General features: G+C 40.0%; 1 protein-coding gene across 1 annotated transcript in view; it reads right to left on the minus strand.

Moving 5' to 3' along the window:
* LOC106751714 overlaps positions 1–24,912 on the minus strand; it is a 380,102-nt gene that overhangs the window by 15,792 nt on the left and 339,398 nt on the right. Inside the window, exon 5 of the mRNA XM_014632745.1 lies at positions 7,447–7,518. The gene's annotated coding sequence lies outside the window, so the exon portion shown is untranslated. The remainder of the gene's footprint in view (positions 1–7,446; positions 7,519–24,912) is intronic.

The raw sequence follows: 24,912 nt of genomic DNA on the forward strand, positions 1-24,912 counted from the left end.
AATAATTCTTAAAATAAGAGAAATATATCTCGTCAAATGTATTCGTTTAAATTGGATAAACATTCGTTAGATTTGAGAAAAAATTCATAGATAAAGTAATATTGCAAAAATTTGCAATAACTGGAAACTGGACGGTTTTTACTGGCTTGAATGAATTAGACATTAACTGTCTAGAAACTGTCCCAAAAATGCTGACTATTATTTCTTGGCCAGTTACTTGCCTATTTAAAACAAAAAATAGTAAGTTAATATTGAACAGTTTCTATCCGACGAAAATTCTTAAAACTCTGGCTGAGTGCTTCGCTGCAATATTTGTTAATCAGTACCAGATGTGGTGATAGTTACCAACTGTTTGGTAATTATTACAAAACGAGCGGTAATACACAAATTAAGTTGAACTAAACAAATTATCGAGTAAACAACACCACATAATTTAATAATAATTACCAAATAGTTTGGCACTTCTGCCCAAATATTCGGTAAGTATTACTAAATAATCTTGACGATAACACCACAAGAGGTCAAAAGAGCGAATATGGGTCAAGAGCTTGAGTAGCGCTTAGAGAGCGTACAGTTCTCGGTCGGATCCACGTCTCCCGATATAACATTATCTAAAATTCTCCCAGTAAAAAGGACTTGGTATTTTCCGAATTCTTGAAGCGTCTCAGAATTGTGGGAATTTAAATTTAGCGCTCGTGCCGTCGAAATATTATAACGAGTCCTTTACATATTCTCTCTTATAAGTGTTACTAAACGAAGTAGTTTTATTTAACGCATTGTTCGGCGACACCCACCATATAAATTGGTAACAATTACCAAGCCTTAGCGATAAATAATAATTAATAAATACCGAGCCTTGCTAAGATAACGCGTTCGTATTCGCCAAATTATTTGGAAATATTCACCTTATATTTAGTTGAAATTATTTCACCAAATTATTTGGTAACTGTAATCCAGACTGGATGATTATTACCGAATCTTTTTTCCGGTGTGCATAAGTGCGAGAGAGATAGCATAACGGCCGGGGTCGAGCGGGGCATATTTACACGCAGGCTGAGTCGATACACACACAGCCGTCGTATCCACGACGGCTCGATGACGATCCTTTGTGTAACCGGATTCCGCAACCTCGCGAAGATCTGATTACCTGTGCACATACGTGCGTGTCTGGACACCGTGTGTGTCTGTGTGTGTGTGTGTGTGTGTCGAAATGGTATTTTCGCACGTGTACATATAACAGGCATGTAACCGCCTGCGTATGAGGGGTGTATACGGTTGAAACTGTATTCTGTATGCGAGGGTGGTTTACGGGACGCGTTGCACCTAAAAAACGCCGTCCGATGGGGTGTCCGAGTCGAACGTTTAGTCAGGTATGTACACCGATTAACGAGCCCCTCCCTCCCACGACCTTGATCTTGACACATATTGCACCGTGTGACGCATATTTCCTCCTTACTTTTTAATTTTTCCCCGGGTTGAAACTCTCATTTCCCACACGGAAAAGGGAAATTTTGCTTAAGCAAATTTTTGTGAATATAGCGACAGCGAAAAGGAATTTGTTTAGACGGTAAAAAATTGGTATGGACAGCAGAAAAATTTGCCAAGAGTATTAATTGCCATTTGCTGGATATACAGACGATTGATACTCTTAACAAATCTTTCTGCTGCTCCAAACAAATTTTTTGCCGTCTACAGACATTTTTCTCATCTGTCATAATAATAATAAACTTAGCGCAACTTTCGGAATCTTCTGGATTCCTCGAGGAACTTCCAGAACGTTCGAGAATTTTCCAGAACTTTCGCGTACGTTCTAGCACTTTCCAATAATAAACAAGTAGTATAAATACAATGGCTTTTAATTCACCAGTTTTCAGTTTTGTTTCACATGGAAAAATAATTCTTGAAATAATAGAATTATATTTTGTTAAATATATTTATTGTAATTTACATAAATATTTGTTAGATCTGAGAAAAAAATTCATAAATAAAATAATATCTTTTTAAATTTGTAAAATGACTTGTAAAATCAAAAGTTTCTAGATTAAAAAATACAATTTCTTTGACTCGAAATACACCGTTGTACAAGAAAAAACGATTTCTTTAAAAAAAAATGGGATTTTAAATGTAAAAATTGTGTTTAAAAAAAATATTTCCTTCATTTAAAAGCAAGCAAATGCAACTAAATCATTTTGTAAATATAAATAAATCATTTTCTGATATTAAGAGAATCTTTTTTTTGTTTTAAATAAAAAGTTTCTTCTACTATTAGAAAATAATTTATGCAACTTCAAGAGAGAAAAATTTATTTAGTTTTTTTCAGCTTTGGAAATCCTCAAAAAGTCGAAATATGAATGATATCGATCGTGGTAGGGACAATAGTCACAAGTTTATAGTTTATTAATTTTTTGTCGTTTCACTGTTAGAAGCCAGCAACATCTGGAATCGCGAAATCGCCAACTTTCTCTTTTTTAGTTTAGCGCTGACAAAATTATTTATAACTTTATTAATATTGAAGAATTAATATTTAATCTGCAAAAATTAACATATGTAGTTAAAGCATAGATTAATATTTATGTAAAAAACTTGAGAATTGTACGTTTCACAGTTTTCCTAAAGCAAAACTCTAGAAATCATCTACCGAACGAAGCGTTCCAAATGAGAATATCCTCTTAATTATATGACATAATAAAAGCTAAAATAGCAAAACAGATTCAGTTTAAATTCTAACAATAAAATATATTCTTACTTTCACCCCGATAGAGTCTTGAATTTTCGCTTTCGCTATTTTAGGCTTAGGTTAAAGTAGGCTGTTGAAGGTAATATTAAAATTAAATCTATAGAATTAAAGAGGTTCGAGAGAAAAGTTAACAAGTATAATGTCGTAAAAGTAAGTTCTAGCAGTCTGTGAGCCATCTTAATAGGTGTAAATTGCCCTTAAGAGTGTCAAAGTAGCATCGAAATTTCGACTCGGGTAAAAGGAAGTAGCGGCTTTGTTTCGATTCACTTTTCCGCTCGCAGAATCTTCGTTTCCTTTCTCGCGAAATACGACGCAAGATACGTCCGAGATTGGACGAATTAAAAATTATGGTACTGAAAGCAATCTGATAGCTCTCTCTCTCTCTCTCTCTCTCTCGGTAATCTCCCTTGATCTCTTTCCTGGTACGGATGTTAAGAAGATTGTTAAGGAGGGAAGAGAAAGAAGAAGCTGCTCAAGAAATGGCCGCGGAGTTCTCTTGTCAGACATCTCTCGACATTCCGCCGATCTCTTTTCCTTTAAAACAGTGAGTCCAACTTTGATCATGGCGACCGCAAAGCGCACATACCGAGCGTCCTTTAACGAAATATAAAAATAAAACAAAATTAGTGGGATAAGAACACTCAATGACGAGACCGAACAGGGGCAAAAAGGGAGATGATAAAGCGGTCGCGCAAAATCGATAAGCGGAGGCGCGAGCAACGCGCCTTCGCGAGATAACAAACTAAACGTACGTAGCGCGGAATCGTACAGGTTCATCGCTCGGGCGACATCGTTTTGTAATACTCGGCAATAAATTCTTCTTGTATCTACTTATAAACACGGGCATGTACATACAGGGTGGAACATTTAAATTGAAACACCTTAATATGTGTTTATAACGAAAATGAAAGCAAAATAGAAAGAAATGTCTCGGACAAAAGTTGTAGGGTTTGGAGGGGAATATATTTTGGTAACCTCAATTTCATTGTATCGTCAATAATTCGAGGTCATTTGGAGGATAATTTCTTTTTTATTGAAATTATATAATTTTATTCAATACAAATCGATTTCTCTGTTCATTCTGCGTATAAAAGTATCAGGGTGATATTATCGAAAAATGAATACTTCATAAGATATTTCATATCTAATATTGAAAAATGTCGGAATAAAAAGTACAATATCTCAAAAAGTATTCACTTTTCGATGATCTCACCCTATTATTTTTATAAACAGAACGAACATAGAGAAACCGATTTGTACTGAGAAAATTAAATAATTCCATGAAAAGAAATGAAGTTGACCTTGAAATGATCTTGAATTAATGACGGTACAATTAAGTTAAGGTCACTGAAATATGTCCCTCTACAAACTCTGCAACTTTTGTTTGAAATATTTCTTTCTTTGTTTAATTTTTGTTATATTAAAGTGTCTCTAAATGCCCCATCCTGTATATGTAGGTTGTCTGAAAATTTTCTGCCGACAGATCGTGTCTTAGATAAGACAGATTAAACCGAGCAGAAAAGGTTCCTACCATTTTGCAAACAGCCACGCAAAATTTCGAGTTTTCAATAATTGAAAATGATCATCTATAGAAGTTTCTTTATTTAGTAAATAAACAATTTGCGGATTTGCAAAGTGATAATGGACTTTTCTTCTCAGTTTCATCCGTTCAATCTTAGCACGAGCGATTGGCAGAAAAATCTCGAATACTCTGTATAGTAAAGCGCGTTCATCAACCTAATGCAATCGTGTTGTTCTCAACGAAGCGTGATTGTTTATCGCAGATACAAACATTCATGAGTAATATCGTAGTCTCGTTTGGCTAAGAAATATTTATAACAACAAATAATTTCTAACAACAGTTGAACAATTTCAATGCAGTAAAGTGACTATTTAAATTAGTGACAGTGTCTTAATTCGTGACAATCGCATTTATTCTTGCTAAATCACATAATATAGCCACACTTTTATCCTAAAAAATGTGTTTTTACTCGAAATTGCATGTACTTTCCGTTATAACAAATTTCGAATAAAATTAAAAGCCACTGTGAATGCTAGAATATCATAATTATAAGCATGTTGCTGATGTTGATGGTTCGAATAGTTGCTGATATATTAGAAATTGGCCGTTAATATAAAGCGATTTTTGATATTTATTTGTAACTATTTTTTCAACTTCAAGCGACTGAAATCGTACTGTCCAAGTCGAGCAAAGATTAAAGAATATTTTGCGAGCGAAAAAATTAACAAAGTACGTATTTCTTATTATTAAAATATGCATTTCACTAATCAGATAGAAGCATTTTTCAAAAAAATGTTTCAGATAAAATTGACCTGTTCTTCCCGTGGAATCCAAAAAATGTAACATTTTACAGGAAGTTCCACTTGAAATTATGAAGTTACCTGCCGTCCCCCCTCGAAGAAGGAGCGAGAGCTTATATTTACGTAGTTAGAAAGGTGAATTGCGAACTTTGAACACATTTTCTCACGAACAACTTTTCGACTCGGCAAATATTTTTATATCAGACTTATGCGCTTGTCACATTTTACGTGGACCATGCTGCATATAGTAAATTTATATACAATCGGCTTAAAAATATATCCGACCGAACTATTCGTTCATTGCTGTTGTACGTAAATTTTGGCTTGAATATAAATATATTCTACAGTCGCACGTAACACAACTCTAGTAAATTGTGCCATTAAATATGATATATTATCCAATAAAAATTCCGCGTGTATACACGGGTTTCTGTGTTTTCGTCGTTGAAAGAATCATCTATGTTGCATTGCGAATTCCAATCTGGGGGAGAAGATTCGAGGTCATCGGCAAACAATCGAAATTCTGGCCCTACGTTAAAGTTTTAATTCTACAACACAGTAGGAGCTGAGATAGCAAAACAGCTTCGATTTCAATTCTAATAATATAATATAACCCCTACGTTGACCCTGATAACGCCTTAAATTTCCGTTTCCGCTGTTTTAGTGTTAAAATAGGATGACGGAGGTAGCGTTGAAATTCCGTCTGTAGAATCCAAAGTTCCAAAGAGAAGTTAAAAAGTCAATCAATATCGTCGAAGTAGGTTTTAATTAATCCACAGGCCGTCTAAGTGGGCGCAAATTATCCTCGGGAGCGTCGGAGCGGCATCGAAGTTTCGCCTCGGGTTTCGACAACTCGCGTTTTCCGATGTTTCTGTTTCATTCCCACGCATTCTTACGTTCGCTCGCTCTTGGAACTCCCGTCGACGAACCTCGCATTATCCGGCAATTTCGAGGTCCGATCGAATATTTACGGACGGTGTGCGGCCCGTGAAATTGCGCGAACTTTCCAAATAAGACGAAATCTTATAAATCCGCGGCCCGGAACAATGTTTCCGCGAAAATTCCGCTGCTGCGTTATTAACCCTTCGGGTCACAGGAAACTATCAGAGAACACACCGTCTCCAGGTCGCTCTCGCATCGGCCGGACTAATCCGCGAAACTCACGTCGCTCGTTGCAACAACTTCGTTTCCATTCCGGTCGGATCGCGCGCGTTTCGCGATATTATTATTGCGGCATTGTCGTCGCCGTTAAGGCCCTGCCATTTCGCGGCCGTGCGTTTTAATGTCCGACCGGGTACTTCGGACGGGAACTATGCAACTATGCGGCTGCGATTTACAAAGGAATACGTCCGCCCTCCTCGGGGAGGGTTGCGAAGTTTAACGTATCACAACAACGCGGATCGCGCCTTAACTCGCTGAGAAACCCATTTTAGTTGAATCAATTCAACTTTTGCTCGACTACGGGCAGATTTTTTCGTTACGAAAACGTTACGAACCAAGGTTTAGTTCTCCGAACCGAAGATTCGGTTCTTCGCAGCCTCGGAAACTTCGGAGAACCAAACCTTCGGTTTGGACAAAAAAAACTTTGGTTGCTTCAATCGAAAAATTTACTCGATTTTGGTTAATTTTGCTATTGACCACAAGTGTAACAATTACAATCAAAACGTAGCTCGAATTGTCGTCATAAAAAACAATTTTCCAAAAGGAAATTTGATATTTAAGGCTATCATAGTGTTGAGAAAAGGGAATATCTTCCAAAACATCTCTTTTAAAGCTAATGATTTACTTTGAAATGATGTTTATAACAGTCAGTGAGAGTTAATTTTTTACACGGGGATAGAAATTATTTTTATCCTTTCTTTGTAATATTATTATATTTCGAAACCGCTAAGACTGATAAGAGCCTTAAATCAAAAGGACAATTTTTTAGGTTTTTAATAATATGAAGTATAAAAAAATAAGATATTACAGCAAAAATTTTTGTTGTTTTACTTTCATATCTCATATGCTATTAACTTACAAAAACTAAAAATATCGACTATATTCTTAAACAATGCAGCTTAATCGTTTTCTTATCCTCATTTTCTGTTTCCACGCATAAACGTAAATAGGAACAATGAAATTCAGAAAGGATACAATTTATGATGCAAAATTTATTGACCAATGCGATCGACTTGATGAACGAATAGTATTCTTTGCTGATGCAGCGAGTACGAGATTAGCGCTCGCGCGAAATTCTCGTTATCGATTTTCGGACCGATAAAGATCCCCACCTTGAACGCGCATTTGTGTCCTCGTTATTTTTACGCGCAGACAAATCTATCACAAACAATATTACAATAATACGTAATATGTTATAAAAAAATTTATTTACAGATCTAACTTACGTTCGTTTTAGGTGCTCGCTGGCGGTACTGAAGCGTTCACGATCCCACCGTGTGACACACCGAGGATAGATGCTGAAAAACAAAAAAAAAGCTCCCCGTTATATCTCAAACACGATAATCGTTGTCAACCGGTCGTATATCGAAACGATCGGTATTTGCTGCGATTAGCGCGAGCGCGTACGCGACCGACATTCCGGCGATACGATTAAATTTATTTCAACGATCCAGCCTTCGGATATTACGCGTGCCGAACGCACGCCAGTTGAACCGTGAAAAAATAAATAAATGTGCGTACTACTGCATAATTTTTATGCAAATAACGAAATTCGCGTAAATATCATACATTTGGCGCATGCTAATTCCACGTGTAAATTATTCGACGCGACTGCCGTGCTGCGAATCGGCCACCAAATTTTCTATCGCCCCCCCCCCTCACCCCCTTCCTCATTCGCCGTATGTATTTACTTATCTTTCGAGCTTTCGTTCGAGGGCGTTCGCAAAAAATCTACGAGAACAGAGAACGCGGTTCTCCCACTCTGATAATAGTCCGCGGAACAGCGAAAACAATCTCCGGTTTTTTATATGTATGTACGAGGTGCTCCAAACTAATTTCGGTTCCTGTGGTATACAAGTAGAACGGACGAAATTGAGCAGAAAAGTTTCCTACCTTTTTGCAAATAACTCGCAAATTGTTGAGTTATTAATTAAAGAAGCTTCTAGAAATGACCGTTTTCGGTCATTGATAGCTCGAAATTTTGTCGTGTTATTTGCAAAACAATATAGGAATTTTCTGCTCAGTTTCACCCGTCCTACTCGCTCACCACGGGAACCGAAATTAGTTTGGGACACTCTGTACATACACTCTGCACTATATATATATATATATATGTATATATATAAACGACGAGCAATGACACGAAAAAAAACTTTCTGTTAAGAGAAAGTAAACGACGTCAAATCGATCGCTGTCGCGTAAGCCGCTTTTTCAGCCGCGGCAGTTTCCGATTTAACAACGCGCGCAACCGGCGAATAGTCGAGAAAAAGCGCAATAATCGTTATCCGCGTTCGTTCGACGTGGGGGAAAAAGGCCGAAAAACAAAAATGGCACATGGCAGCCGTTACACTTGATACACCAGCAGATTTGAGGGGGGGGGGGGATAACTATGACCCGCCGGTATGGACGTACACGCGTCTCTATTTAACGGTAACAGAACGGCTCCCGAAATAATTGTGGCCAAGCTTTAATCGCGTTGATGGATTTCGTATCTGTTCGCAGCGAGATGTATATTCACATTTCTCGCTGAAACGAACATTTCGAAAGCTACGAAGTATTCCAAAATGCGTCCCGTCTATTGCGCGTCGACACCGTCGGACTGTCGAAAAGTGATGAGACGAGAACTGATGTCAATTTTCCGAAGGTATCTCACGATACACGTCGGGAGACTTGAAGGCAATCTCCGTTAAGCTCCGTGCGTGCTGAGTACACGGGAGTTAATAAAAAATTCCGATCGAGAGACGAGAATCGTTCGCGTCCGACTTTATCCCGGCGGTAAATAATCGTCGCTCGTCGCTTCGAATTCCAGCCGAATGCATTCGGGCCGATGATTCGGGCTCAACATCGACGATTCTCAGCTGAGTATTTGCAGGCACACTGAGAAAGGAATTCGGCAATAAGTCACGAAAATTTGCTAACATCTTGCGACCGAATATTTTATTATTCTAACCAAATAATTATTAGTTCCGTGTATTAAATATACAATATATAAAACTATATCGATGGTAAAAAGAGATAATTTATATTGCAAATAACACACAAATTTTTGAATTATTAATTAAAGAAGCCTCTATAAATGACCATTTTCAATCATTGATAACACGAAATTTCGCCTGTTATTTGCAAAATGGTATAAGACTTTTCTGCTTAGTTTCACCCGTTCTACCACGAGACTAGTTTGGGACATCCTGTATATAAACTAATATAGACTTTTTATAGTTCAAATCAATGTTTATTAAATTTGGGTTGAAAGTGGGTTTTCAGTGTTAACGTAACTTTGCGTCCGTCCATCAGAAACTTTTAAAACGCATAATAAACTCAAATAATATTGATGAACAATATTAAAGAGCACTAATATATGTTTAATGACGATATGGTTGCAATTTGTTTTATGTATTATTACACGTACATGTACAGGTTTTCCACTACGGAGAAATATTGTGCGATCTCATCGCAAGGATACGGTGTGTAAGAAGGATTCCATTTTCCGCCACGGTGCTTTAAACAGCAAGCCGAAAGATTCCACGTTAAAGACGAAAGCGAAGCCTCGTTAAGCGAACGGGCGCGCAGCTTTCTTTGTTCTTGCGATGAATGCACAAATTAGGTTTGAAAATCAAAGGGTACATTCTCGCTCGGTCCATTCTGCCTTTCGCGTAGATCCATCTAATCAAGTTGCCGCTATGGAGCAGAAAGAGCGATATGCGAGGACCGGCAATTTTCTTCGTTCGTATCCACCATATCTTACAACATACACACATATATATATGTACAAATATATTAGGTTGTCACAAAAGTTTTGTCAGTTTCTTGCATGTGCTTCTTTGCAGTTGATTTTCTACCAGTCTTTCGTGGTCTTTCGTCAAATTTCTACAAGTACAATCCTTCTTAAATTTGTGATTAAAAAGCTCAAATTTCTACAAGTACAATCTTTCTCAAATTTGTGATTAAAAAACTGACAGAACTTTTGTAACAACCTAATACGTACAAACATATGTATATATAGGGTGTCCCAAACTAATCTTGGTTCCTGTAGTATACAAGCAGAACGGATGAAATTGAGTAGAAAAGTGTTCTACCTTTTTGCAAATAACACGCAAAATTTCGAGCTATCAATGATTGAAAATGGTCATTTATAGAAGCTTCTTTAATTAATAATTCAAAAATTTGCGTGTTATTTGCAAAATGGTGCAGAACTTTTTCGTTCAGAGTGGCTTAATCTACAGATATATGACAATTGTTGTACCGAACGACAGACATCAGTGTATTGAACTTTGACCCTTGAATCTTGAACTTCGTCGTTTGGTACGATAGTTGTCACATACTTGTAGATTAGACTATTCGGAATAAAAAAGTCTGCCACCATTTTGCAAATGACACGCAAATTGTTGAGTCATTAATTAAGGAAGACTCTATAAATGACCATTTTCACTGATAACTCGAAATTTTGCGTGATATTTGCAAAATGACATAGGACTTTTCTGCTCAGTTTCACTCGTTCTATTTGTACACCACGGAAACTAAGATTAGTTTTGGGACGATATATATATTCCTTTATATCTTTTCATTGTCTTTCGCAATTTCAAGCGTGATTCGTTGACGCGAGTCAACTTTTCCGTCGACTTTCCGCCGATATAATGCGAATTCAATTATTACAGATAAGGGTCGAGTCGTCGGAGAGAGCGCATTTTCTCGCGGAAGAGCGGAGAAATATTACAGAGAGAAAATGTAGGAAGCGCACGTAGGGGCAGCCAACGACAGGGGGGAAGGTGGAGAGGGTGGAGGCTGCGCGTCGTAGGAAATATGGCCTGAGAACGCGGGTTAAAGCGAAAGACAAGCAGAAGGAATCAGCAAAATGTAAGGTTTCGCCAAGTTGCTGCGTGCAGAATAAGGAAAAATACTTGAAAATATCGGACACACATCTTCAGTTGATTTATGATATTCAGAACGTTTGAATTCTTAATTCTCTAATGTGTGTAAACTCGAAATGTAGATCGATAAGCGATAATAAAAACTAATTTCATGTAATGTAAAATTTTGTTTAATTACGCACTATTGTTGCAAAAAAGTAGAGAGCCGGCAGTGTGAACGACTTTTATTTAGAGTTGGATCAACTAAATAAAGTAGTAATTGCTTCCAAATATTAATATTTAACATCTGTTATTAAATGTTTGATAATTATTATTAGATATTTGATAAGTATTACAAAATCATTCACTCCCATTCTTATAAAATACTTGGTAACTATTGATAAATATTACTCCTCCTCCTCTCTCTTTATTACTCCTCCTCCTCTCTCTTTCTCTCTCTCTCTCTCTCTCTCTCTCTCTTTCTTTCATTCACTCTTTATTCTCTTTCTTTTTCTCCATATAAAGACATATTATAAACATGAGATATAAAGACATGACGATAACTTGTAGGACTTGTCGGTTTCTGTCTAATCACTGAAGTAAAACAGCACGGATCGCGGTTAATAGTTGCACATGTGATCACTACGGAGGATTTCTTCACATGAAGTGAAAAAAAAGCACATTAAAATGAAGTAGGAATGTCAAGTTATCTTAAGATAATTTACGTAGAACAATAACTCTTTTTTTAATTGTTATAGTTTATGTTATATTATTTTAATAGTAAAATGATGATGATTACCTTAAACAATTTTCCTTACGGACTATACGTTCAGTAATAGTTAGGAAATATATCTCATTTTCTGCCATCAAGATTTGATATTAATTACCAAAGTTTAATTTGATGATCTAAACGTATAATTCAAGCAACGAAATCTTGATCTTAAAACTACACATTCACTTCGTCCAATCAAATTATTTCTTCAGTAATTACTGCCGAACGTTTGATCGGCAATGTTTCACCGAATTATTTAGTAACGGTTACTCAATTTTGTTACATATTACCGAATGTTCCTTTCAGTTCCGTCGTAACGTATTCCGCAAAAATGCGAAGAGCGATTAGAAGTTAACGGGAAACTGATCTCCCATAAACAGCGACGATACTTTCAACAATGATCGCTGTGTATATAAACGAGAATGTATATATGTCACATATATACGCATATCACAGCCGCTGTGTGTATGTCGCCTCGAAATTGATATCTCCTTCTTGATATCACGGTGCGATTAAAATCGATCGACCCCCCCTCCTCCCGGAGATGCCGTGCAATTTTGCACGCCGGCGAAATAACGTGCACGCGCGATTGATCTCCTCTGTCGTGTGCTCTCGCGGTTTTTTTCATACGTAACAGAGCATGTGTCAACCTTCCCATATCACGCGGAGCAAATATTTGTCGAATTCATAACAAAAACACGTTTCAATGGCGCATACGCCGTATGAAATCCAGACGGCGGCGGCGGCAAAATTTATACGTTGCGTAACCATTTGCGCGCGTCGTCGTCGGTGTGGTATATAGCTATCGCTATATATTTACTGGCGTGCCGCGCTACTGTCGGCTGCAGATGCGTCCGCTGTGCCCTGTCGGCAGTGTTATGCAATGATTAAATTAGAAGTGAATGGCCGGGGCGAACTGATCGCACGGAAGGCCCGGCTGGCCGTGCGAGCGCTTCGTCGATCGAAGATATTTGTGTGTGATTAAACAATTTACGTCTTATGTATTTTTATGTTTGATTACGTTTATCCACGCCTGATTAAACGATTTATGTTTTATATATTTTTATGTTCATTCATTTTCGTTTATTCGCGTCTGATGAAGCGATTATGTTGCATGAACTTTTATGTTTATGAACTTTCATTCCCGTTCATTAAAACGGGATAATTAATTTGCGTACGGAATTTGCCGCTTAAACATTACTTATTTCGCATTATTAATTAATGATTGGATTATTGGTTTCTCGAGACCGTGTTTCCGCTCCGGCTGAAAGCAGTGGGTATTAATTATCACAAAGATCTAAGATGATTTTAGAAAGAGAGAGGTGACAATGCCGAAATAAGAATTTAATGTTGGATATCGACTTACCTGCGGAAATTAATTCGGATCGCGAGGATTTCGTTTAAGATGATATTGCACAACAAATTTCGAGTTATCAATGATTGAAAATGATCATTTATAAGGACTTCTTTAATAAATAACTCAAATTTTGCGTGTTATTTGCAAAATGGTAGAGGACTTTTCTGCTCAGTTTTACCCGTTTTACTTGTCATATAGGAACCAAGATTGTTTTCGGACATTCTGTACAAGCAAGAATATATTATCTTCTTGCAAAAATTTAATATACTTCAATTTAAATAATATCATAATATTATTGCGAGATTACGATAATCCACCACAGATCACGATATGATTATTCTGAAAATAATAAATCTTGTTGTAACATAAAAAAAATTATATGACAAAGATGAATGTATTATTTTGAATAATTCTGTATTAAATCAAATGTACGGTGATTTTCTCCCAACAATACGAACGTTTTCACTTAAAAATATAAATCGGGTATTCTTTTTTTAAGATCATCTTAGATTAGGTCGTCTTCAGATACTTTGTAGCCAAAGAAGCCCATTCGTATAGTATTTGAAAATACTTTTAAAATGATTTTAAATATAAAACCTGGCTCTTATAAGAATCGGAGAAAATGCGGAGTGTTACTAGAAGGATTCGAGAACTCCGGACCTTTTACTTTGTGGATGTCTGCTTTTACCGCCGTCCAGGTATTTGTTTCGATATATATATTTTTTCTTATATAGTCTTCTTATTACCCTAATTTTGAAATAAGACGAAGAAATTGTTATTACAAAAAATTCCAATAATTCAATTTAATATTATAAACTGCTTTCTCCAAAAATAAGATATATTCAAACAAAAATAATGTAATTTCAAGTTTAAAGAAATTGTAATTCTTGGTTTGAAGAGATCGTTCCTTGTCCAATATTCTTCACTTTCAATTCAAGTATATTATTCTTAAATAACGGGGATATTATATTTTCAGCAGAATGAATACATGATATTTCTTCATACAAGCTTTATCTATCCAACACCACGTAATCTTATTTCAACATGTACATGTTGAGAATATAGATTTTCTCAAAATAAGAGTATTCTTTTTTCCGTGCACGCGACGTTTACACGGACAAAAATTGGTTTCAAATCAAGAATAGATAATATTACATAGATGTTACATAAGCAAGAATATGTCATAAGCAAAAATATAATCTTCTTAAAAAGATTTTTAAGTGTTGAATTGAGTTCAAATAAAACTTTTATCAATATAAATTCAATCAAATCAAGACCAAAAGTCTCCCAAGAAGATTATTATAAAGATATTTTTGCCTATACATGAGAATATCTATTCTTGATTTAAGACTAATTTTTTTTCCCGTGTATCGACTCGACGAAATGATTTCAGCGTATCCGTCACGCGCGACTTGTCAGGACACATTGTTAAAAGGGTGACACGTTGCTATCATCCGCGTATTTGTCACAGATCAACAAAGAAGATTATATATATTTCGTTCGCAACCGCTTCATGTTTTTCTCCATCCACATACGATGCATCACGCGTAATGCTGCGGTGATGCAATACAGCACAGTAGCGACGTGTTAACAAAACGGCTGGCTTGTAAAATTTAAAATTTAAATGGATGGGGTGATAGGGATTTAATTTATGCATATTTAAAAATTGTTATGAATCATTCAAAGGCGTTACTACCGTATCGCGTCCTGTGCGTAGACGTACGAACGACGTGCGCGCAAACGTAATTCTCTAATTTCCTCGAAATTTCATTAGTCGAGAAAATAACAGTTTTAACAACATGAGTGAAACATGGAAAAAAGCTGGCGTTTTTGATCTTTATCACGTAACAACAGTGCCGGTATCTAGATAAAATTATCTAAATAATCATCCAGATGAATAAATGAATCATCTTTATCTTTATCCAAATGAAAGAAATACAAAATATATTCTCGTCTTCATCTTAGATAAAAAAACATGTTAAATTATTTTATCTGAAAATTATCTGAAATGATATGGTCCATAAACTGAGCTCACTTTTCGATAAAATGAATGAAATATTATAATATGGAAGCGTTAAGCCCGTATCAGACTAGGGAGATTTCAACGAATCAACAAATTTCGGTTTTGTCTCCTTTGGTCTGTTCCTTTTAGCTGCTGAACTGCAACTAAAGGTGCAACTAAAAAGAACAGACTATTTGTTTCAATTGATCAATCCACTTTAAGCCTGTATCAAACTATCGACTGTGAGCGAGCAGTCAATGATTATTCGTCTTTTTTATTAGATCCTTAAATTTAGAGCGATTACGTTGACCGAATTACCTAACCGTTGTGCAATTTTATGCGACCCGCGTGGTTTCATTCTAAATTTTTATCATGTCTCTGACGAAAACAATATCATCTAAAAAATTATCCAAATAAGTAGCGCTCCTCATCATATCTTTGATTTAGATAAATCAGAAACAAAATCATCTTCATTTCATCTAAAACAAACACTGCGTAACAATTATGCCCGCTGAGAGGCGGATTCTGCACGACGCAACCGCGCGTGGCGGTGGAAACAACAACGGGAAAATACATTTCAAGTGTGCGTCGGCACATTTCCGCGCCTAAATTGTTGAACGTAAGAGCATTTATGACGACGTAATCGTGACGTGCGTGCGACTCGACGTGATGCAAGGAAAACACGTTCGGTGAACCGAGTTTCCCTAGAGCAAACACCATCTCGAATCAATGCGCGCGCGCGTGAGAGAGAGCGAATATCTTGTCATTGTGTGCATCTCGCCGAATCTCGCACCGATAAAGAAAATAACGGACCTGGCGAGCGTTATCACTGGGAAGGTAACGAGATGTTATCCCAGAAATAGGATCTAATCCGCAACGTGAAGCATGATGGATGGATGTGTTTACGCGACGTTGCGTAGCCCACCGCTCTCTACGCGTCTCGTCCCTTCTTATTTATATCCGTAGTGCTTCTTTTCCTCGAGCACATCTGAGCCCGGAAATGTTCTTTTCTCGGGAACCTCCGAGTCCAAATTTCGATATTGCTTGGACGTTCTTAAGATCGTATTTATTGCCCGTAACTCGAAAGATAATGAGAAAATTATGAAAATATCACAAAGTGATCCACGTTGCTTTTAAAAGAGATACGAACAGTTCGACGGTAATTCAAAGTCTAGATCGAAATTTCAAGGGATATTTCAAGGGAAGTTGCGAGTTGAGATGAGTTTGAGAAGAATTCGGTTTGCCTCGGATGATTTCAAATTCATCGAACATGAGATGAAGATGAATTTTGTCTTTGATTTATCTTGATGAAAGATAAGTAGCGCTACTTATCTAGATCGATTTTTCAGATGATACTGTTTTCGTGAGAGACTTTGTGTTGCAGCTCGAGAGAAGTTCGACTGCCAGGTTGCAGTGCGACAGGCGAGATTCTCGCGCGCGCTGGACCTTCGCCGCCGTAGTTGGCGGCGCACGGCGCGAGGCGGCGCGCCGCCCGGACGATCAGCTCGCGAGCGAGTTCGCTCGCTGGCGACTATATAAGAGCGCTCCGTAGGATCATTTCGAAGGCAGCGAAAGACAGTCTCATACTAACAGAACTGTTAAAAAAACGTCTGCTTAAAAAATTTCAACAAAAGACGATCTGGCAAATTGGGAGGGGAAAATAGTAGAAACCACTGTTTCTTATTCATCAATCGTTGCTCTGCATCAATATGCGTGCTTATAAAAACATCGGAACGAAGCATCACCACTGGCGAAAAGAAGTCACGTGACAGCGGCCGGCGAAGTGTTAACGGCGAAACGGGAATTCAAGATAACGTCAGGATCAAAGTGGTGAACTGTATTATCCTACCGTGTTCTGGAGTTAAAAATTTAACACAGGATCGAAATTTCTATCAGGGTCGTCCCTTGAATTTAGTTCCCTTACAGCCCGCCTGTCGCCGGTTTCTCCTTGAGAGATCGAGAGAGAGAGAGAAAGCGAGCTTAACACCTCGGTTATTCGCCGGAATTGATTTCAGGTGAGGCGAAGCGGGAAAGTCAGTGTTTATTCAGGAGCTCCGGGGAACCTCGAGATGGGCGAGATTGAAACCGAACTATTTTCAATCCAAGTGCCACCCTCGCCACGGTCGCTTGCTCCTGGCCGGCTCCACGACCACCCTCCGTCCCCCTCCTTCCCGCATATTGCAAATCGAATTCGATATCCTCGTAATCCGTCTGCCGCTGCTTGGATACGTGGCGTCTTATCGCGGGCCGCGTCGAGTGTCTGGCCACGATTTATTTCGAGCAACAAATCGCGCGCGAGAGAGAGAGAAGAACAGTATGTGTAAGCGAGAGAGAAAATCGCCGATATCGCGCGGCGGAGACCGGCTGCCGAAAAATACTCACCCTTTCCTCCCTGCGGTCGGCGGTGCAACGTTCGTACACTCGCGTGGACACCGCATGAGGACACGAGGGAAACTCTTTCTGTTTGTGTGCTCTGCCTGTATTTCCAATGTCTTTTTCCACTTCGTACAAATTCTCACAAAAGATACATTCGGGGACAACAACACGCACTCGATTTCGGAGGGCTCGCGTCATCTTGAGTCAACATTGAAGATAATGCTTTTCGTTGCCCTTTCCTTCTCCAGTTTCCCCCGACGTGCAAATATTCCGTGGAGAGGGGAGGGTATTAGCGAGAGTCACGTGACGTCTTTCTTGTTCGCTGGGTGTATAAAGCTGAATGTCAGCGCGGGTAAAAGCTCGCGAGCGCATAAAGCGAATTTGCGCGCCATGTTGACGATTAAATGAAACCCGGGAGCAACTGGTGTAACAGGAGGAGTCGAGGGATAGGGAGGGGTGAGGGAGGGGGGGAGCACTAAGCTTATCGTCGGTGTCGTAAGTTTTAACTAGCTACACGCTACGAGCGAAAGCGATGAAAGCCGTGCGTATTATCGCGAATAACAAGACTAACCGTAGACGCACATGGGAACGTAATTAGCCCTTAATTAACCCGGCGAATAAAGCAAGCGCCTCGGGGGGAGGGGGGGGAGAGGCGTCGTGATACGCGTATCATTTCTCTCGGCGGAAAATAATCCCCGCAGTTGTTCCGGGCGAATTGCTTCCCGACACGGCGTGTGACAACACCGGCGAGACGGTTTACATGTTCACACGTCGCGCGGTCCCGCGAAGCGACGACGAGGAAACGCGCGGAAATGTTTCCCGACGGCGGACGAGCGTACCGTAAGAATCTTTGAGAGGGGGGAGATTTTGCTGTTTGCAGTTGCGCATGTGGAGAAATTCCAATCGGGGGATTCACTTCATTTTTCCAGCGGGTGTTGCTGTAATGTCAGTAATATAATAATTTTACAAACAAGTGTTGCTGCAATATCAGTAATATCATAATTTCTAATTGCTGAGAAGAAATTCTAATCGGGAGAATTCCGATTCATTTTTCCAGTGAGTGTTGCTATATAACATCAGTAATATAATAATTTTACAAACGGCAAAAAATTCGATGCTAAAGACGGTCCGCTAAGAAACCTCGATGTCACCTTAACAGGGAGACGTTAAAAAAACATAGAAATATAACGTTAAATTAATATATTTATCTTGTCGACGTATTATTTTTTTATAAAATTAATATATTCACCTTGTTAAGATGATATAAAATTTCCATGGACAGTTTTTAACGCCAAATTTTTTTACCGTGCTTGCGTATTTTCTAATAGAAATTGAACGCCTTGTTCGACGCCTCGCAGGCGTCCATCAACGCCTCAAATCTAGCAATAAATTTGTGTCTAGCATTGCTATTAGTTAGTAATGTAACGCTCACTTCTAATGATGAATAAATAAGTTAGCTGATGGTTAAGGCAAAAATAAAATTCTGACTGTAAGATGAAAAATCATAACTAATCAGCCAATAATAACACACATTTTTTATCTTGACCTTTCGAGATTTTTACTTAATAATTTAACTCAAATTTTTCGATTTACAATCTAACTTTAAAGTGTTAGTGCCATCTACTTTTTCATATTAGACATGTAATCGCTAGACGAGGGCCAGATCGCGAGACCGATTCTACATTTTAGCAGATAACGAGGTTTCTGCATTTCGGAATGGAAACAAGTATTCCCGAATGGTTTTCGTGCGTTGAACACGAATCCGTTGTTCAAATTTGGCTACTGGGTCGCAATTAAAAATGCATTTTTCATATGCATTTCTGTATGATTTTTCGCCTTCAAGATCTCAGCTGAAACATGACATCGAACTCGAATGTGCGTAACCAGCGTTATTAATTTTAACTGTCCTGACTTTAACTGTTATCCTGAAAACGAAAAATCACACCGAAACGACGACACACAATGCATTTTAAATGTAAAAAATTGACATTTTTGCGTGACGTTAGCGAAATTTAGGAAAAAAATTGCTGCCTGTGCTACAACGTAGTGCGAAAACCTTCGAAATTTGCGTTTTCAGCCTCTCTAACGCCATTTTTCTCAAAATTGTGATTCAACGGCCAAATTTGGACGACGGATTTGTATTCAACAGACAAAAATTATTCGGGAACACCTTCTCTCCCATTCCGAATACAGAGAAAAAATTGGCCCAATTTGTTGACTAATCTAATCAGGCAGTAACGAGCTGGAAGATCTAATCTAATCTTGCATCAGTTAACAATTTTGATTCAGACTAGCCGGTTGCATTTCCACTCGGGTCGTAACTATGATTTTTTTTTCACCAATTGGAGCTAGAAGAAGGCCGAAGTGGAAAATGACTGTAATTTTAGCGGGATTTCTCACGGTGTGCAGAGATACGATATACTTTATTCGTCGGTGAAGTCTTGCCGGGAGCGCGTAAGTATTAAGTGCTTTTCTTTCTAATTTGCACGGGAAATACTGGAGCGGGGAAGATTTTGCAAGAACAAGCACACGGGGATAAGATAAGGAACTTTACGACTTTCGAAGGCACGGTTGAGGGCTCGTATACTTTCCTTTTCTTTTCTCTTTTTAGACCGACGTGCGTAAAATTTCAGCATCGAGTATCAAGTAATACCTTTTTTACACTTTGCAGGCCGGCGATAACGCCAATTTCGCGTTTACGACGCGTGTCGAAATCGGTCGAATGAAGGGAAAAAATGTATATCGCGAGAGAGGCCTGTCCTCCGCGACGGACGGCATTACGTAAGCAGGATGTTCGTACCGATCGGTCGGTGTTGAAAATATAGAATCGACGCGTGTCTTTCTTCGCCTTTATCGTCGCACGCGCCAAGTTTCACCGGGAAATTCGCCGGGGAAAGTTTCGCGAAAAATGCGCCGCGAGAATGGTAGGAAAGAAAGGACGCCGGCGGTGCGCGAATGAAAAACGTTAATCTTGTTTCGCGCGTACTCATAATTTTTCGCGCGCGCGCGCATTACCGAAGTAACGCTTACTTCCACGAGAATGGGAGAACTTGAGCCGCGCAACGGTTAATTAAACGTCGCCAACAGCGCCATCGAATAAATCACGCCGGCCGTGCGGCGGCTCGGCTTCGCGTGTTCGCGTCTCGTCACCGGCTGGACCGGCGCCTCCTCTCCTCCGCTTCGACGAAAAGCGACCATTCGTCTTACGGTCGATCCTCGATCTTGAAAAAAATACCCGACGATCATATTTTTCATCAAAACGGACAGCCCCCTCCCCTCCGTTAAAATAGATTTGATACGGCCTCTTCTTCGAAATTTTTATATCGAAGTTGTTATTCTTTTAATAAGTAAATAAGTAAGTAAATGACTCAAGTTAAATATAAAAGTTTATTTCTTTTTTTCGAAATTGTCCTTCTGACAGTTTGTATCTACTTGTGAAAAATGGAAGTCGGTATTTATATTAAAAATTCACGGTTGCATTCATAATTTGTCCTTCTAAGAGTGAATTTTAAATAGATGTACGAATTTGTAACGCTGCTTTGTAAACTATTTTTTTTTTTACACAGAACCAATTTTTTAAATCCATTTTACTGGAGCGGGGCGGAGAGCACAACTTTGAGTCTAGATTGAACAACACTTTGACAAATGTAACGTTAACTTTTCAATTAAAAATACCGATTGTTAACAAAAATATCGCGCAAAACGTAAACGGGGGTCGCAATAGCACTTCCCCCTTTCCATCGGTATTGAACATCGTTCTCTCTAATATTTCCTTGTACACGATAAATTGATACGCAATCCAGTCGAAAGGTATCAAATAATTCGTTCATCGTCTTCCAAAAATTTCGGCCTCACCACTCCCAGTAGTCGTCCAATCATGATGCAAGCTCGGTGAATCACGTGATTAGCACGCTGCGTTATTCCCAAAGAGAAAAAAGAAAAAAACGACTTTCCGCGCGAGCCTAAATGAATTATCCGCTAACTTCCCGCGTTTCCGCATCTTCCTCCGCTTACTTACGAAGTGAAGGGCTGGGAGGACGGAGGGGAGCACGCGGGCAAATCGGTTCGCGTTCCTTGCACTCGGCCGGAGGAGTGAAAATGCTAATGCGCGCGCCGATTTATCGCGATATGCATTACCGTGTCGCGTTAAAAACGCGCGGGGGAGACGCGAAGTGGCGCCGGGGGGTCGCCGGGTCACGGAATTGCGAGTGATACCGTAATGCCAGTTAATACGCGTCGAACGCGTCGTGTATTCAGGCCGGGGAGTTGCAACCGAGAGTGCACGTGCCGCAGGATGGGGAGTTTAGAGGCGCGTATCAGCGAGAGGTTACTCGCCCGCTCGATCTTCTCGCTCGTGGTCGAATGTCGACGGTGGTTGGGCGGCGCCCGAGTCACTCACAGCTGTCCTCCGCATATGAACACGCATGCGAGGCATTAATCATATCGAGAACACCCACTTACCCTGATCATCCCTCTCTCTCTCTCTCTCTCTCTCTGGTTGCATCACTGCGCCTCCTCTCCCGCTGCAAGCTCAGCCGCGGCCTTCGCAAGTCGCGTCCACAGATCGTGTACACGACACACACACACACACACACGCACCAGGCAACTAGGAAAGGACGAGAGAGACGAGGGGGGATATAAGCGTACCTACGACGTGGGCTTGAAGTCGAGAGAGTTTAATGACGATGTCCATCACAGTTTGCGACGGTGGTCGCGCGCGAGACTACGATACTGGATGGTCGCTGCCGGGCTGACGGACACTGCCGTCTCGCCCCTTTTACGGAGCTTTCCGCAGATCGGCCGAACTTCCCCGTCGAAGGACTTCTCGGACTGCGAGCGGATCGATTAATACGGGACGCGGGGCTATCTTCGCGCTTCTGTTTAACGAGATCGGAAATGACCCCTTGAGGCAGCAGATTACGACAGGTTCTCTCTTTCTCTCTCTTGTTCGCTTTTCTGCTTATTTCATATATATACACGGTGTCTCAGAATATCCCCGCTTCGCGAGAGCGTAGAACTCAATGAGGTGAAGAAAAAAGTCCTGTACCATTTTGCAAATAACACGCGAAATTTCGAGTTACCGGCGATTGAAAATGGCCGTGTACAGAGGCTTCTTTAATTAATAACTCAACAATTCGCGTGTTATTCGCGTTTTACTTAATTAAAGATGCCTCCTTCCTTACATGAGCGTTTTCAATCAATGATAACTCGAAATGAGTTCTACAGTCCCTCGAAGCGGAGGTGTTCAGTTCCGGGACACCTTGTAGATGTACGAGGGTGGTCCCTGAAGTACCCGACCTGACCTAGAGATGGCGGTAGTTGTTTGAAAAATATCACTGTATTAGAAAGTACACAATCTATAAAGCATATGTTTCAAGTTTGAAGACGCCACGTTGTTTAGTGTTTGTTTGGCAGCCATCAATAGTGAACGTTTTCAGTGAATTTGTGAAAATAGAGAAAATTGGTCATCGTTATGTGATACAATACTTTTATTTGAAAGGCCTCAGCCCAACCAATATAAAAGCTGAACTGGATTCTACTCTGGGTGAGTCTGCTCCTTCGTTTACAACAGTAAAATATTGGGTAGCAGAGTTTAAACGAGGCCGTACGAGCTGCCAAGACGAGCATCGCAGTGCTCGACCAAATGAGATGACGACTCCAGAAATGGTGAAGAAAATCCACAAAGCGGTACTGGATGATCGTCGACTGAAAGTGCGCGAGCTAGTAGACATAGTAGGCATTTCAAAAAGTGCGGTACATCGCATATTATCTGAAAATTTGGACATGAGGAAGCTGTGTGCAAGATGGGTGCCGCGTTTGCTCACACTCGAGCAAAAACAGTGTCGTGAAGATGTTTCAATTGAGTGTTTAGCGAAGTTTCACAGCAACAAACGCCCTCTAGGATTATTTTCTGTTCCCAAACTTGAAAAAATGGCTCAGTGGTCAAAGATTTTCCAACGATGAAGAAGTGATGTCGGCAGTTAATGGCTATTTTGAGGAGCAAGACAGTTCTTATTATAAAAAGGGTATCGAACTTATTGAACATCGCTGGGAAAAGTGTATAGAGCTGAAAGGAGATTATGTTGAAAAATAAATACATTTTTTTCCAAAATTTTTGTGTTTTCTTTGTTGGGTCGGGTACTTCAGGGACCACCCTCGTACATATTATGGATACTCTTCGATGTAAGCCGAGAGTCCGGAGAGTTTACTCGGCCGGCGCAATAGCGAAAATTCGTAATAATAAGTTATTTCGGTGTACACACGGCGTATAAACTTTCCGACTCTTCCCCTTTATAACTCCGCTCTCGAAAGCCGGCGGGGAAAAATGCGCGTCCAACGACGAAGCGGGCGGACTTTACGTCGAGCGCTTTCATAAACCTTTCTTGACTCGCGCCATTGTTGGAGAAGGATGAGGAGGGTTCAGCTTTTCCAGTTTCCATAGCTTCTCGAGGATGTGACACGGGCGAAGGTGTAAAAAAGCGAGCGGGAGAGCGTACGGAAATTCGGCGCGAGTTCTTCTCATCGTTTTTCGCCGACGAGGAGGAGGAGGAGGAGGGCGGGGAGCGGATATATCGAGCGCGGGGAGAAAGTGAATCGCCCGGAATTTTTCGCCTCACCACGTGGGTGTCGCCGTGTCACCGAAAACACGACGTTTACGATCGCTCCTCCTCGCGATCCACGCTCATTTCTCAGAAGGCGATGTTCGGAAGAGAGACGCGGTTTACCCTCTTCACGTAGACGCGCGGAAACACGCGACCCGCCTCTCGTACACGATAGTATCGATCGCGGTATCGTCGTCGTGCCGGACGACGTGTAATCGTCGAAAGCCGAACGACGCGAAAGCGTCCGCCCCCGAAGAAATCACGCTGTAAACCCAAGCGTGTGTTATTTTTTCCGCAAGCTCGTAAACGTCTCGGGGTGACATCACGTTCGACCGAAGCTATTTCCACGCGTCTTTGTTGCCGATTAAACTCACGTCGTTCAAAATCGCCCGATCGTGGTAAATTGACGCGTTAAGTTACGACGTTGTTCAGTTAACACGTCCGATTTGATTCGTACGTTTGATTTCTCGATTCGTTGATGTTGTGTTGTGGACCGTCGTTCCCCTCCCCACCCGCCTTCCTTACTTCCTTCTGTTTTACGTGTAACTACTCACCGCCGTCGGCCGTGTGGTGGACGTGTTAAGTAACTGTTCGCTATATCGAGCGAGTTCACCAGGCCTCTCAACGCGAGTCTCGTTAACGTGTAAGCCGGCGTAAGTCAGCCGGACGAACGTAGTCAGTCTTATTTACGAACCTTCTCCTCCAGGCGGCCGTGACGAAGTTGTGTGAAGTTGCC

The sequence above is a fragment of the Dinoponera quadriceps genome, unplaced genomic scaffold (assembly GCF_001313825.1).
Source record: "Dinoponera quadriceps isolate SergipeBrazil2010 unplaced genomic scaffold, ASM131382v1 scaffold115, whole genome shotgun sequence".
In the NCBI taxonomy this organism is placed as follows: domain Eukaryota; kingdom Metazoa; phylum Arthropoda; class Insecta; order Hymenoptera; family Formicidae; genus Dinoponera; species Dinoponera quadriceps.